Source organism: Mastomys coucha, unplaced genomic scaffold, assembly GCF_008632895.1.
Source record: "Mastomys coucha isolate ucsf_1 unplaced genomic scaffold, UCSF_Mcou_1 pScaffold12, whole genome shotgun sequence".
Lineage (NCBI taxonomy): Eukaryota > Metazoa > Chordata > Mammalia > Rodentia > Muridae > Mastomys > Mastomys coucha.
The window spans coordinates 40,938,870-40,956,324 of NW_022196894.1; the positions used below are offsets into that span (position 1 = coordinate 40,938,870).

The following is a 17,455-nucleotide window of genomic DNA, read 5'->3' on the forward strand; positions in this document are numbered from 1 at the left end:
TTTGATGGAGACGTCCCATTTAAAGGTGTGTTCTAAGGTATCTTCTTCACCCTCTCCATCTCTCTCTCTCCCTCTCTTTCTCCCTTCCTCTCTCTGCATAATATCTGGCTCTGGGTGAGTGTCTCTGTATTTTTTCCCATATGCTGCAATAGGAAGCTTCTCTTGTGATAGCTAAATAATGGAGTGATCTATGAGTATAACAGAATGACGTTAGGAGTCATTCAATAAACTACTTTTAAAATATAATTTTATTTTATTTTTATGATGATAGTATTTGGTTTGGCCCTATGTAGGTAGTGTCTTTTTCTTGGTCATCTAAGCAGTGTTGGAGATGAGTTTCATCTCATGGATCAATGCTGGTTGGTTACTCCTACAAGCTTTTTGCCACCATTGCACTGATATATTTTGCAGACAATATAGGATTGTAGATAAGAGGGTCTATGGCTGGTTTGATGTCTACGTTTTCTTTTGGTAGCCTTGAACTCATTGGTTTAGGAGAAGATTTCTGAAAAGAACAAGGATAATGTATAAAATAAGATAAAAAATTAATAAATAGGACCTCATAAAACTGAAAAGCTTCTGTAAGGCAAAAGAAACCATCAGTAAGACAAAATGGCAGACTACAGAATGGGAACAGATTTTTACCAACTCCACATTCAATAGAGGGCTTGTATCCAAAAATATATGAAGAAGTCAAGATACTTGATATTAAAAAAACAAATAAGCCAATATAAAAATGTGATACAAATTTAAATAGAGAATTCTTAACAAAGGAATCTCAAACAGCTCAGAAACACTTAAAGAAATGTTTCACATCCTTAGCCATCACGGATAATCAAAAATACTTTAAGATTTTATCTTATACCTGACAAAATCACTAAGATCAATACAAGTGACTGTTGCGTGAAATATAGAAAAATGTATGTGCCTATACTAGCATGAGCTAATTTCTAGTAAAGGGATTTCTCTGCCACCAGGGTCTCCATGGTAGCCGCCCATATTGCAGTTCTCTTGTGGTGGCTCCTGCTCACATTCCCAGCCATCCACCCCCTGTGGTTAGCTGTCACAAATCCCTCTAACCTGGTAAAATCGAAAGTGTAAGGGCTGATAATTTATCAGTCAAATTTGTATCAGTAAATTCTCAACAAAATGCCACACAATGAGCTCAGAGCCAATTGATATTGATATAAACTGCTCACCCAGATAAGACAAATTGTCCTGTAATTATCTATTCCTTATATAATATTCATAGCCACCTGTGGGTATTTAAAGCCATGTGAAATCTAGTTCCTCTTTCTCTTCCTCCATCTTCCTTCCTTCTTCTTGTGTTTCCTTCTCTCTCCCATCTCTAAAACTCTCAGCCCACCTTCTTTATCCACTGCCCAGTCACAGGCTGTAGAATTATCTAGTGCCTGCCCTCACCTGGATATAGACAGCAATCCACATTTCCCCCTTTGTCCAGTTAAAAAGCTCTTTCTTCTCAAATATAAATTGAACATAATTATTACCCATTTTGTAATTTATAAAGTATAAGATACACCTAACATCTGGTTCATCATATTTGTCTGTTAAATAGAACACTCTGTTATCTATCCAAACTTTTAAAAGACTTACAATATTTCTGAACAATAGTTTTAGAAATGAAAGGAAAGGGAAAACAATTTTGCAAACACTAAAAGAAAAGGTGACTGAATATTTATAGCAGATTCATTCATTAACACCTGAGTTCTTAGTTGAAACAAAGTCAAAAGTCAAAGAAATTTTTAAAAAATAAAATGAAAAGGAAAATAATAATCAATGAAGAATTTTATATCTAGCAAAGCTATCTTTAAATATGAAAATAAAATTATTTTTCACATAGACAGTTTATTTATAATAAATTTTTCCCATCAATTTTTTATCAGATATTTTCTTTATTTACATTTCAAATGTTCTCCCCTTCCTGGTTTCCCCTCCAAAAAAACCCCTATTCCCTTTCCCTCCCCCTGCTCAACAACCCACCCTCTCCTGCTTCCGGGCCCTGGCATTCCTCTACACTGGGGCATAGAGCCTTCACAGGACTAAGGGCCTCTCCTCCCATTGATGCCAAACAAGGCCATCCTCTGCTACATATGCAGCTGGAGCCATGAGTCACACCATGTGTGCTCTTTGGTTGGTGATTTAGTCCCCGGGAGCTCTAGAGGAACTGTTGAGTTCATATTATTGTTCATCCTAAGGGGCTGCAAACCCTTTCAGTTCCTTGGGTCCTTTCTCTAGCTCCTTCATTGGGGACCCTGTGCTCAGTCCAATGGGTGGCTGTAAGCATCCACTTCTGTATTGCACTCACAGAGCCTTAATAATAAAAAATTTTAAGGTAAAAGAATTGAGAATACACTGTGATTAAATGTACCAAAATAAATCAGTCAGCCCAGTAATTATGTAATGCCATTGTTTAAATATGAGTTATTTGTTACAGATATATTCCCTAGGGAGGACCTTGATGATTTGACAGAGCTTAGTAGGATGACTTTATGTGTATGAAGTTGTTGACTTGTAAGGGATTGTGTAATATTACTAATTCTTAATTTCAATATATTTCCTGACTTATGTGTTGAATGATTTGCTTTAATATAGTGTCTATTTGTGATATGTTGCCCATTCTAGGGCCTCCAAAAAGTTGACCCACTGGATCATTTAATGGAACCTTCAAAATGTAAAAGGAAAACATCTATATATTTTAATAAGTTAATATTTACTTCCTTACAGTGACAGAAAGATATACAGGTAAATATACAGCATATAATAAGCCCAAATACAAAAAGAAAGAAATTAATAGCAATAAGAAATTAATAGACTAGAAAAGGAAAAGGTCTTTGTTGGTAATGTTTGATGCTGTGGTGTCTTACCAATAATTCTCTGCTCCCAGACATGGATCCTTGGGCTTCTTCCCTCAAAGGCATAGTAGTCTTCATGTGGGAAAGTGAAAACCTTCCCTAGGGATGGCCCTTCCAAGCCTTTCCACCTCACATCCTTTCTAGCTACAAAGTGGGCATGGCCCACATTATCTGGGAAGTTGACAGGACAGGATCCAAGGTGATCAAAAAGAACTTGCATAATGTGTAACCATTGCTGAGACAACACCAATGCTGGCTGTGGGAATTGTTTTCTGCACAAGTCTTCTGCACCCTCAAAACAGTCTTTGCCTCCCACCTCAGTGATAAGTGTAAAAGATATTTCTACAAAAACACAGAAATGTAAGGAGAAGGCCTTCATCAATTCAGCAAGAAATGGCATAGGCAAGAGATCGCCCGAGGAGAAACACTGACAAGGCATCCACATTAGTTGTCACCATCAGATGTGTATGCTCCCTTTGCTCCAGAAGAAGGCCTGCTTGATTGAAATGCCAGGTGAATATGTCTTCTAGCGCTGAGAAGCTAGACTGGGCTCCTAGGAGGCTGTAGGAGCAGGATGAGATTATGTCATCAGAGTGATCAAAGGAAAAGCTTCAAACAGGCCACCAGTTGCTGGCCTGAAAAGAAGCTACCCTGTAAAACCCACCTAGGGTTGTCCAAGATTGCTTGTATTAGATCCCGGCACCCTTCCTGTGTGGCCTACTCTGAAGATTGAGCAGGACAAAAGGACTATCATATTAAAAATCTGTAAGATTTGTCAGGGCTAGCTCATCAAGGGTGATAAGCTCATCAACAAAAATGCTTTTGCGTGTTCAAATATGATCTGTCTTATGAGAGCCTCAACTTACTGGAAGGCTTTGTCAGTTATGTTGAAATGACCAATGACTTTGTGCTACTCAAAGGCTGTGTGGTGGGAACCAAGAGGCAAATGCTCACCTTCTGCAAGACCTTGCTTGTATAGACAAAATAATGAGCAATGGAGGAAAGTGACATGAACTTGTTTGGTCATGGTCATTTCTAGACCATATAAGAGAAGACAACTTTCATGGGATTCAAGAAAGACCAGATTGTCAATGAGGAAGGTGCTTAATGTTCCAGAAGCACCTTGTGCAGCTGCTTGGGTCTCAGTAACATCTTTCCCAAAGGCAAAAGGGAGAGAAGGGGAGCAGGGAGGAGGGAGGAGAAAGAAGGAAAAAGAGAGAGGGGGGAGGGAGAGAGAGAAAGGGAAAGAGGAAAAAGAATTTCAAGAACAAAATAATAAAAATCAACAAAATTGGTAGAACTTTAGCTAGGCTCACCAAAGAGCTGAAGATAAGATTTACCAAGATCAGAAATGAAGGAGGGATAGCCAGAGGTCACAAGTAAACCCATAGAAGTCAAAAGTATTCTAAGATAAAACTGTGAACTGAGACATTCCAGTTTCAATCAACAATTCAGTAAAATGAAACAGCCTAGAAATGTTCAGGTTAACAAGGCTACCTAGGAAGAAATATAGAACTAAGATAGGCCTATAAACATTAGATAAGTAAAGTTGATAAGGCAAGTGAGAAAAGAGAGAGGGAAGGGGAAGGGAGAGAAGGGGGGAGGGTGACAGACTCACTCTAAATACCAATGGTTTCCTTGGTCAATTGTACCAAAAAAAAAAAAAAACTATAGAAAAAAATTGCAGTTATTTTACATAATTTTCCTGAATATAGTGGGTGGAAATAGATCACTTTAAAAAAAAAATGAGGATTAAGCCTTACAGTCAAGAGACAAAATTATAACAACAAAAGAAAAAACAAAACCAATACCTAAACTGAAAATAGACACCAAAATCTTCAGCACACTATTCAAATAAAATAATATAGGAAAGCATTATACAACCTGATCAAGTAGGATTCTTCACACAGTCAATCAATGTACTGTACCATATTCATGGGATATAAATTTTCCATCTAAATGGACACATGAGAACATGTTTAAAGTCTAGCTTCTATTTGTTATAGCAATATCAACAAGCTAGGAACAGGGGCCTTCTAACCCTCAAGGGGACGGCTATGAAAACCCTAAAATATAAAAGTAGTGATGAAATCTCACTGCAAAGATGGAAAAGAGGCAAGGCTGTCATATTTGACCTCTTGAATGTGATGATATACTAAACTTGTGTTCAGAAGGATGCGATATGGAAGAAAGGGAGAAAGGGGGAAAGGAAGGGAAAGAAAAGAAGCCATAAGGAACAGAAGTCAGTGGAAAAGGAAACATAAAAATGATTTTTGTTTGTAATAATATAATATGGCACATAGAAAATTAAGAATATTACTTAATATACATATATTACATAAACACACTTATGAACTAATTGGGAGTTTGGCAAATTAACTACATATAAGTTCATTGTAGAATCAGTTTTCTTTTTGCATACCAGCAACAATGAAATTACAAAAATTCCATTTGCAGTAGCATCAAAAATAATATTTTTTTCAGAAACTAATAAATTAATTCTAACATTGAAAATGATATGAAACTTAAATTACTGATTAAAAAGGAACCAAAATTAGATTACATACAATATCTTATCTTCAAACTTACTATTCAAAATCTAACAAGGAAGAATCTCTGATAATTGCTTGTACTTCAATGGGGTGAATTGAGAGCCCAGAAAATTAAACTTGATATTTGGTCAGATAGCTTTACAGAGATACCGAAACAATTTGACATTGCTAGGTAAGTTGCAAAGACCAGGTGACTACTTAAATATTGTAGACATTTACCTCACACCATCTATAAACATAAGCTCATGGACCTAAATTCAAGAGCTAAAATTATGAAACTTGAAGTTGTTAGAGAAGAAAATCTCTATGACTTTGTGTCAAAAAGAGTCCCTAGATATACCACTGAAACCTTGATTTTAAAATGAATAACAGCCTAGTAATGATTGGACTGGCAAGCTATGCCCATTGGTGTGATGGTGCCATAAATGGTGTGGATTTAATACTCACTCTGCAAGATGGAATCCATTTTTGATATTGTTCAGTAGGTCAAAAGTTTCTGACTGCCTAGGTCATAGATATAGGGGAGACCTAATACTATTATTTTTCAAAATGAACATTGTTTTAAATTGTCCCCTATGTTGCCATCTTTATACCCATAGATTAGTGTATCTCTCAGTCCTCATTGAAGAAATTTCTTTTTGCAGTAGGTGGTGACTAATAGAGTACTAAGCTGTTCAGTGTATTACACTCAGTGGCACACACTTTCCTCCCTAGATTCTGGGATAATTGAAGAATAGAGGGCATGAGTGTAAGCACTAGATAGTGGACATTTGAAATGAGGTATTATTTATTGAACATGGGAGGAAAATTGCTAAATGAGCTCACAGAGGCTATGACTTCATGCACAACACCTGTAAAGATGAAGCAAGCAGAAATACCAGTCAAAAAGTCCCATGCCTGTCTAAGAATCTATTTGGTAATTAATGGCTGCTGAACAAGGTTGAGTAACTCTTCTTCAAATATGCTGCCACTGAAAAGCTACCCCTCTCCAGTAGAAGGTGACACTCTTGGGTACACAGCAGCACTAATTACACTCTTGGGTTTTAAAACAGAAACACACGTGAGAGTGAGCACAGGCGTGCACACACAAGCGTACACACACACACACACAGAGGGCAGGGAGAAACATGAAGTTGGAGGAAATAGGGGAGAAATTGGAAGTAAGAAAATGGAGAATGAGTTTGAAATGCATGAAATTTTCAATAAAAATGTGCCTACAGAAAAAGAATAAGTTGCTAACTTGAACTTCAACAAAATTAAGAACTTCTGAGCTTCATGATAGAAATCAAATGATAAAACACAGATAAGAAGACACAAGATTTTGAATAGATTTACTAGTCATCATTGTATCATAATTGTTATTGTTTTTTATAAATCATAAATGAAGATGAAATAGAAAGTGTCATAAGAACAGGAAAAGATGCCCAACGTTATTAAAATTAGAACGTAAACGTAAACCAGAAGATACCATTTCATATCTGTGATGGTTATAACTGTTTTTTTAAGGCATTTACAATATTCTTGAAGATGTGGAGAAATAGAACCATCCCACACAGCTAGTGAGAATGCAACATTGAATATTCCATTGCAAATATGTTGTAAATTTCTTAACAATTAAAAGAAATGAAATCTGAGAGCCCAACAATTCCACTTCTCAGTGCAATCCAAAGAGAAATAAAAATATATATCCATACAAAGACTTGCACATTATTAATGTTCATGATAGTATTATTCATAATAGCCAAGAGATGGAAACTGCCTTAACGCATATCAGCTGACAAATTGACATAAAAATATGATGCACTATACAAATTCCATTCAGCAGCTGAAATATATGGAGGCAATCTGGATTGTGACAATTTCTCAAACTGTATTTATCACTGAATCACTCTGAATGTACTCAAAATTATTGATAGTAAGGATAAATACATTGTTATGGGTAGTTTTGATTGTGTTTTTGACACAGTGTAAAATCACCTTGGAAATGAAAAAATCCTCAATGAAAAATTCCCTAGAGTAAGTTATCCTGAGGTCATTCCTGTAAGGGATTTTCTGAATTTGGGTGCCTGGGTTTGAAAGACTCACTGTGAATTTGGACTGCTCCATGATTGGATTGGGACCCAGGGTTAGTGCAGTCTAGAGTGACTGTAGTGTTGGTATGCATGTATTGATTCCTTGATCCTGTCTGTGAATGGACTATGACTAGCTACTTCAGGTCCTTGATCCCTTGGCTTCCTGTGATGATGGAATGTAACTTGGAATTGTAAGCTAAATAAACCCTTTCTTTCTAAGTTGATTGTGTCAGGGTTTTCTGTCACAAAAACAGGAAATGAAAGTTAGACATATGATCTATAAGTTATGCTATTATATAGTGCTAAGATAAAAGTGTTTATGTAAACTACAAAATGGCAGATATCTCTTAGCCCAGTAACCAAGGTTACCACCCTTAATTACATGTCATGTTGACAGCATGTACTACCCAATATTATAATAATAAATCTTTCGGTATGCATTGTTGAAAGTCATAATTATAGTCTATTCATGAAGAAGTATTAATGAGTATTAGTTCAGTAACAGAACACAAAATATTTGATCTTGTTCAAAACTCTGAAAATAATGAAAAACAAACAAACAAAAAAGACAGAGACCAAAGAAACTTAAGACACATGGCACAGCCATGTAGTTTGACATTCTGAATGGTATTCTTGGAAAATAATAAAGATAATCTGGAAGAATTGGTATTATTTGGCATCTATTATTTGACATCAACAGAACATTTACTAACATTAAGGCATTGTTTTATTTCAGGTGTGAGAAAAGTCAGTTATGTTTATAAAAATGTTATCTCTTAGGAATGCATAGTAAAGCCTCTGTGGGCGAGTGATATGTTATCTGGCATTGCCTTGTAAATGATCTGGAAGAAGAAAAACTGGCAAAGAAACGAGGTGGAGGATATGTGCATGGGCAGCGCATGCATGCAACTCACTCACTGTGCGTTTTACTTGCCATGTGTTCGAAATTTTCCGTAATGATTTTTTTCAAAAGGAAAATTCAACTGAAAAACAAATTTCTCTATTAACATTCTGTGCTGACCACAGTCACTCACATCTTGTGTCTTTCAAGAGTCAAGTATGTACAGTGTCAAAGTTAATAAGCCATAAAAGATTTACTGAACATGCAAAAATAACCCAAGCAAAGATAAAATCAGAGCAGAGTACTTGGGAGAGCATTCAGAGAAGTGCTTGAGTTAACAAAGCTTCTTGCTGGGGTGCTTCATGTTCTACCCTGAAGCTTTGTGGCCTAGTCCTAAGCAGATATCTCAGTCCCTATCTCTGTGAGGATTTGAAAAGGAGGTAGACTGTGGGTAGAAGGCACCTGTGTTCTGTTCACTGCTGGGACCTACGGTGTTTCACCTCTCCTTGTGGTTTTTTTTTTGTTTGACTAAGAGCTTTGTGTGTAGCCTTGTGACTTGTAGAGTGGGTCAGATACCTCATTTGCTGTGTCTTGGAGTCCGGAGCATCTCGTGCAAAGTGCCAAGCTGCTTCACTGAAGGCTGTGTGAGGAGAGCACCCTTCTCCAGGACCTTCTCGTCTGCAGTGACCTCACTGTATCATTGCGTACTGGCTATACTCTCTAAATCCTCATAGTTTTACTCTGCCTAGAACGTTTGCCAATAATGTTCATTTCACTATCGCCTAAGATTCATTTTTTAAAAGAGTTTAGAAACTGATATACTAGGAGAAATTCTTATTTACAACATAAGCTTCATAGGTGAATCTTTAAGATGGATTCCGTGTACAGTTGTGAACATGAAAGTTGGAAGATGAAAAGGAGAGAGGAGGGCTGTAATAATGCCCTGTTCTGATTTTCTGCTCCCCAATCTCAGTGTGCCCTCTAAGTTTTGCACTTTCCTTAATGATCTGCCTTCAAGCAATTTCTACCTAATATTGCACCCTACTGCTAACTGACAGAGCTAATGGTTTGTTCATGTGGCAGTGAAGAGGAGCAGTATTCATATCAAAGACAACTGGTCCCACTTCCAGGTCTATCTTTGGGCCAAGATACGTAGTCGCCAACAGTGAGTTGGCGACTTTATTTTTTGAGTCCTGGCGCAAAGCATGATCCATCTGTTTTGCCCAGCCGTTTGCCTGAGTGCCACAGAACGGTCCTGTTATTAGGCTTATTTGTGGTCCTATGTAAGGTTAGGAATAATGTAAATAAACTTCAGCCCTCCTTGTGATGAATGCAGCATAGCAATTAAAAGTGGTGGTATTGGGAGTTTAAGTGTGGCTGTGTCTGTTTGCTCATTGCTCGGCTTTCTTTGGATGGAGAAACAGACATTTAAGAATGAGTTTGTCATCTGGAAGGATAGTTGTGACCAAGTTTCCCTCAACAGGATACAAGGTGTTATTTTTGAGCTTCATTACCCTCACCAGAGTGAGGGAGAGAGACAGAGGAAGAAACAGGCAGAAATGGAGAAGAAAGCTAGTCAGAGGACAGGGAGGGAGGGTGTTATGACTTCATGCTGACTATTCACAGAGGACTTCATGATTTTGAATGGTTTCCTTTACTGCACATCTGCTGGAAATCTGACTGAACTGAACTGCTACTTGTCAGTTAAATAGTTTGTGTGTGACTATTCGATCTGAATCTGCTCACCTTTTCTGCTCCAAGCAGACAGTGAGTCTGTTTCACTGACCACATTTTGTTGGAGAGAACAATACCAGGTGGGATTCAGGTTTGTCTACAAATGGACACTTTTTGTGTTTCTGAATCATTTATCAGGGGTTATTGTTATTCCATATAATTTTTGAGCACAGTTATTTTTGTCAGTGTCTTTCATGAATGTTTGGTTGCCTTATAAGGATATGTGTGCTCTCCCCTCCTCTCATTCAGTTGTCCCTGGTGACGCCTCCAGAATTTCTGTCTTTACACTGGTGCATTTTTAGTCTAATTCAGGCATTTGGGAAGCAGAGGGAAAGTTTAGTAAGTTAGTCAGTGGTTTTTTTTTCTAAAATCTAATCCCATTCATGGGTGGATTTAGTATGAATTATGAGCAAGTTTACATTTAAAATGTACATCAAATAGACACATTGCTCAAATTATTCTTCCATATATTTCAAAGGAAAACAGGATTTGCAAGTGAGAACCAGATGCATTTTCTAATAATAGGTGCAATTTCAGGGGTGATTTATGATTATTATCTCATATGTGGAAATATTAAAATATTACTTTGCATTATGTGAGGCTCAGACATAAACCTACAACAATCAGGGCAACAAATATATATTAAAAATACTGTTGTATAGTAAAATAAGGAAGATGATTATAATAGCTCCATTTTACATTTAAAAATACCTTTTTCTAAACACTAATGTGTTAGTTATATGAAGCTAAAAATAGGAATGCTTAATGTAGTATATATGTGATTCTTTTATTACTAGTACTTGTAGATGATGATGTTTGAAGAAAAGATTGAAAGAAACAGTAGTATGTTTTAAGCCCAAAGTTGAGGGATACAGTTGGACATCTGAATGTCTGAACTCTTAATTTGAAGATTAAGGGTTTTTTTTGTTTTGTTTTGTTTTTAAAAAAAGCAAACAGTTAAACCAGGATGTCTCAATCAATCCTTATGATCTTCCCACATTGCACTGGTGACAGCATGGTACACAATGTGCAGTGTGATGTGAAGTAGGGCAGAGCCTGTCCATAATGCATTGTGGTAGCCATTTTGCAGTTTATGTTGCTAACTCTATTGGTTTACCTCTAATTTGCAGTCTTGCTCCACAGGTAAATCATTTGAAACCACAGATCAGCATTTTTTTTCTAATTTCTTGTAGTTTTAATTATCCTTTAACATGTATATTCAATCCATAGATGTCCTCATATTGTGCTATGATCTTAATGTTTTCCCTATTGTTTGGGTTGTAAAATTCTTCTTTAGTATGTATTTTTTCTCTAAATTACTTTTATTGTAAATAAATTTACTGTAGGAAATGTCTAGCTATACCACAATGCAGTCCTTAACATGCATGGAGATTTTTTTTTTTCAGAATTACCTTTGTTTCATCTTAAGATTCGTTTGTTTTCATTTAGAAACTACTCTGGAAAAAGGGTTTTTTTTTCCTCTTTCTTGCTTGCTCTCTCTTTCTTTTTCCCCTTTAACAGGGATAAAAAAGCTCCGCTTGACTGGTAATGCATTGCTTTGGATGGGGAAACATTATGAAAGTTTAATTTTTAATTAAATCTGAAATACCAATTATAACTGAAAGAGATTTTAACCTGTTTCTTTTCAGACTGCCTGAAGTTACATTTTGAGACTGAAATCACTGCACCTTAAAAACAAAAGACTGGGCTGCACTGTGTTCCTGTAAGTGTGAGCTTCCTTTACCTTCTTCTGTGTTTCTGTGACCAACCCACAAAGGAACAAAACCACTGCTATCATAGTAACCAGTTGTGAGGGAACATCTGAATATCCCCAAAGAAATATATCCTTAAATGATTTCCTTAAAAAAAAAAAGTTATTGAGCTCAATATTTTAGGGCTTCTTTTATTCCCTCGAAATTATGAAACCTTTCTTTTGGCAGGTTTGAATTTTATTAGGGAGGGTGTCGCCCACTGTGCATCAGCACGGTGACATAAATCCTGTGTGGAAAGATTTGTGTATTCTTAAACCAAACTCTTGAGAGGTAAATGAATTCTTTTGAATCAAAGTAAATTTCAATTTCTTTGGTGATGTCACTAAAAATTTTTAGCCTTTGTGTCAATGGAAATGGAAAGTTCCTGATGACATCACAGGATTCTATAGCCTGAAGATTTGGGGCAAGCCTAAGTAAAATGCATAATTCCCTTGTGTGCGTGTGTTCCCCATTCTGCTACGAAACAGTCAAAATAGCACATCTTCTGTCTTCCCGTGAGCTACAAGGCTGTCTCTCAGAGCCCCATTGTTCCATAAATGCACGTCAGAGTCTACCACAGTCTGCTCTACCCTTATTTAGCTGCTGTTTTGTCAATGTACTTGGAAGAACAATTAACATTTGGGATTTCAATGTCTGAATAACAGGCAGTGAATAGAACTGGAGCAAATAAAAGATTCAGATGCCCAGGGTAGGAAACAGAAGCTTATAGTTGGTGGGAGAGAGAAAGAAAATCATTTTAGTGCTGAATTCAGGTTGAGAAATACTATAAGGAAAGAGGTTTTTTTTGTATTTTGGATCAAAATAAACATTTTCGTAATAAAATCAGGTTTCTGGTGCCTCCTAAGTTTGGCAGTCATGATGTTTTGTGTCAGTCTTAAGCAGCATGTCTTCTACGCGAATTCTGAATGTGGTGTCCTTACTGTGTCCTGGTTTCTCCCATGCAGGTCCTCACAGAGGGCCAGACCATTCCCTCCATCTTCATTTCACTTCCTTCACTACAGACTTTGATTAGTGTCTGAAGTCAAACGTGGGGTTTACATGTCTGCATCCTTTGTCTGAGTCCTCCTAAGTTCTTTTTTATTTGTTTGTTTTTGAGATAAATTGAACTTGGGGTACCTTGGCAACTGGGTTTTGTTGCCAATCCAGACTGAAAAATAAGTAATGGTTTGTAAGTTTGTTGTAATTGCCACAGTTCAAGCCTATAGACACTAAGGTTTCAAAAAATGAGGGCATTCATTTTTTTAATCCCCAATACTTATCACTGTAATGGATAAACACACACACATAAAAAGCTATGCTCTCAGTGTAATTAAAAACTGTTATAAAAGTCAGAAATCTGAGATTACTTACTGGACAGAGGTATCTGGTAAAGGTTCTAGCACTTAGCAAAAGGATAATGAAGAAAACAATTTGCTATAGACTATGCTTCTGTTCATAGCAGACAAGGTCCAGCCTCCTGGTCTTTTCTTACTTGCTTTTCTGACCCAAAAGAAAAGTACCTATTCACATATATCCATTTTGTCCATGACATAATCTTCGGGTGTTTTCTGCATAAATTCCGCATTATTTTTCTTGTACTAGATTTGGATTCAAAGGTAAAACCACCAGATGGAGAGTAATTGGCCATGTCCATCTCTCCTGTTGACTCTATGGTAGACTGTGTTTGAAGAAATGAAGCAAGTAGCAACATGGATGTTGGTGTACGAAGAGTCTTAGAAAATTGCTGTGAGCAGATGCTCTTTTCCTTAGTCAGACATCAGAACCAATTCTCAAGGCCATAAGATCACAGTATTCTTTAGAACTCAGGCTGTCATAACACATGACAGCAATAAAGAATGTAAAGCAAAGAAAGAAAAAAGAAAAAAAAGGAAGTCACGGCATCTCAATTTGAAATCAGTAAGCTGAGGCACAGGTAGTGCATTCAAGCGTGTAGACCATATTGACATCAAAGACAGATCATTCTTAAGCATGTAGTCCTGGCAGAAGACTAGCACCTGGATGTGGAGGCTTACTGGCTTCATCTACAAGCAGTGGAATCAATGCTTTCTAGGGGACAAATCTCATTAATCTTTGAGACTTACTGTATACCAAGTAATCTAAAATTAATGAATAGAGCAGGAATCTGAAAATATTATCAAGACTTCACTATCTCTACATATTTTGATACTATACTCTAGGTTGTGCCCCATAGCCTTTATAGACAAATTTATTGGTTCACTTAATATTCATTATGGTGATTGACAAAGATGGTCCACTAGAAATTTCCATAGTTATTGAGCTTATGGTTTTGAGGATGAAGCCAGGAATCTGAACGTGGAATTTAGACTTACCAGCAGCGTGAATGGTGTTGCTGAAGTCAGGGCTCATTTCTGTAGAGAACAGTTTTGGGGTATGGGGAATAGAATAAAATTAAATAATTTAAAATGAATTTGTTACCATGCTAGCTTATTTCATACTGCCTTTATTAATCCTGTAATATCACAGTGCAAAGAGGGAAGTGTCAATTTTCTATTATTCTACCTGGAATCTGACCCTAGACCTATTATGATTTGTTCTCAGTTCAGTTTTATCACATGCATGCCTTCCCCTTCTTCTTTAGAGAAGATTAAATCACTGTTGTTGGTGAGGTACATCTAACTGTAGTCATCATTAAAGCATTATTTCTGAGTTTGAGGAGAGCCTGGACCTCCTGAAATGTAGGCCTAAGGTAGGACACATTTCCCACATGTATAAACAGAGAACGCTGACAACCTTCCGGGATAAAGCCAAGCTCATTTCCTTTGTGGTTAATGATTTTTAAACCCTGTTGCTAGTTAATCCACTTTTAAAATATTTTACAATGGCCTTTACATAAGTAAAGAATATATGTCAAACAAAATTTTTTACTCCTAGACTGTATTTTTCCTGTTAAACCTTAACCTTATCTTTAAGTGTGGTATATTTTATCTTATGCAATTACCAGTGGTCTAGAAGCAATGAAAGCCTTGAAAATTGTTACTTTCTACAGCAATACTAAATTTCTAGACTGAAGAACAGGTCAGATGGTCTTAAAACATATTACCTTAGAGTCCTAGGAAGTCACTACTAAACAAGAACAGAGGTAAGTTTGTTTTCATAATATTGTAAATCAGCCTTTCAATTAAAAACAATAAATAGAGGAAATGTTAATATTAAGCCATATAAAAGTAGGTTATTATATAAAGAAATGGAAATTATCTGTCATAATTCAGATAGATAATATCACCATGGGAAAACACTACAGCAGCCAAGAACCTTAAGATTTTTTTTCTTGTCTTCTTATTTGAGAGATGAGCAAAATTCAGGTGTAGGATTCACATCTAAGTTACACAGTTAAAAAGTTAACTATACAGCTATCCAATTAATTACTTAGTAGCCCATGTGGGAATGCTGGATCTGTGAGCCCTAATTCTCAGCCACATTACTATATACAAATCAACTAATAGATGACCACAGTCCCCACCATGTCCCTTTCAACTTTGTGCAGAAGCCTCAGTTAACAGATCTAAGAACAGCATAGGCTACTCTCAGTCTGTTTACTTAATGTACCAGATAACTTTTGAAAGTTGTCGTTGCTACTTATATCCTTGCAACTATTCATAAAAAAAAAAGAAAGAAAGAAAAGAAAAGCAAAAAAGAAACCAAGCTCCACAAAGTTAAGTACTTACAAAAACATAACACTGATATGTGAGTTTGTATCACTACCAGGCCTAAAAAAATCCAAACTCTGTGGGGCTCTCTTACTTGGTATTTTTACCTGTTGCACTTTAGTATCATCTCAGCTCCTGTGATCACACAACTTGTTATTTTTTTAATGGTCAAAACATCTTTAAAAACTGCAAAAAAATGCTAAGAAAGTAAAGTTGTATTTCAAAAGTATATCCTTTCTGTATAAAACTGTCACATTGAATTCTGTCACATCAGAGTATCATGCTGAGATAAATTAGTTTCAGAAACCCATGTGAAAGCTTGAATCAACGTTCACATAGAGGCCACTTGTTTGTTTGTTTGTCTTTCTGCTTTTGAGATAGGATCTCATGTAGTCACAGGATGTCTTCCAATTCTGTGTTTGGACAAGGCTGACCTTGAACTCCTGATTCCCCTACCTCAATGTTCCAAATGCTAGGATTACCAATGTGCATCACTCTGCCTGACTTGCTCATTATCCCATCCATACTAGGACCATTCTTCTGAGTACTATTTAGTTTTCTATGTTCTATATAGTATGACTCTGTACCTTATACATAGCAATTGTAACACATTTTTTCCTATACTTCCTAAAAAAAGGGGGGGGATGTTGAGAGGTTGCCTTTAAAATTGAATTATGTTATTATGTTTGCAAAGAAACATAATGGCTTTATACATCCTTGGTTGATTATGGGGAGCTGAGAAGACTGGCTGTTCCACCTCTACAGTTTTTTAACTTATGATGTGTATATACTTAACACCCCAGTCATATCACAAAAGATGATGCCATTAATTTGGATCCCATGTAAACAGGCCTTTGAGAAGTCAACGAGAAATATAGTGATTAAACCAATAAAAAGAAATAATTAAAACATTCTAAAAATAAAATTTGGTTTATTAGGTTTTCCTTCTTAGGATGAACTTTATAGTGAGTGTGTGTGTGTGTGTGTGTGTGTGTGTGTGTGTGTGTGTGAAAAGGTTAAACATTATAAAAATTTAAAACAATAAACACTGAAAGATAATGAAAAGGTAATCTTATCTTCTAGGATTTCATGAGAAATGAATTTGAGAACTCAGAAATTAGAGGCAATAAGATAGTAAGTTTGAAGTCAGATGAGGATATATATAGGGGCACTGCCATAATAGAAGAAGAGAAAACGGGAGGCTGGAGGGAGGTGAGAAGGAAGCAAAAACATTTCTAAAAGCAAGTTTTCTGGAGGGACAGACACAAGCACACACAGTCACACACACATAGAGTCACAAACAGACACACACAGTCACACACATACACACAGAGGACACCATGTCTCATTGCAACCATGATCCACAACTTTTTAGACTCTTAGTAGGCACTAATTTTCTTGAGGGGGACGAAGTGAAGCTCATGTACTAATTTTCTTTCTCACTCAGTGATAGGGCACTGGTTAAGTCTTCAGTAAGTATTAGACATCCTATGTCAAAATTCTGTTTGCCAAAGTAAGTTTAATAAGTAATAATTTCATTAATTCAACTATATGTTGACTATTATTAAAGACTACATAGACATTCAAACAGTAATTAATGTATAGAGATTCTGACCTTCAAGGATGATCACAGTTTATGAAATGAAAAGAACAAATATTTTGGGTAGTGACTATTGTAAATAAATGTGTTTTATGCATATATGTTCCCATGAAGAAAGGGCACAGACACATCCCTACATGCTCTTTACTTGGGTGTATCTCAGAATTCACAATATAGGATTTGGAGAAAATTATTATAAACTTTACCTCAATATTTTATTGTTTAACTAGTTACAATGGACATCTGTTACTAAAGAACTTTTAAGCTATCAAAGGTTCCCTATAAACAAACACGAGGGGAAATATCAGATCATCCAAATCAGAATGAGGCAAGAAGGAACTAT

The 17,455-nt window shown here is 36.3% G+C and overlaps 1 protein-coding gene and 1 pseudogene across 14 annotated transcripts in view; both read left to right on the plus strand.

Annotated features, from left to right (window-relative positions):
• Zbtb20 (zinc finger and BTB domain containing 20) overlaps positions 1 to 17,455 on the plus strand; it is a 737,287-nt gene that overhangs the window by 287,325 nt on the left and 432,507 nt on the right. For all 14 annotated transcript variants that reach the window (XM_031363901.1, XM_031363896.1, XM_031363926.1 and 11 more), the window contains one exon: positions 11,722 to 11,795. The gene's annotated coding sequence lies outside the window, so the exon portion shown is untranslated. The remainder of the gene's footprint in view (positions 1 to 11,721; positions 11,796 to 17,455) is intronic.
• On the plus strand, positions 2,752 to 4,542 carry LOC116085924 (annotated as a pseudogene).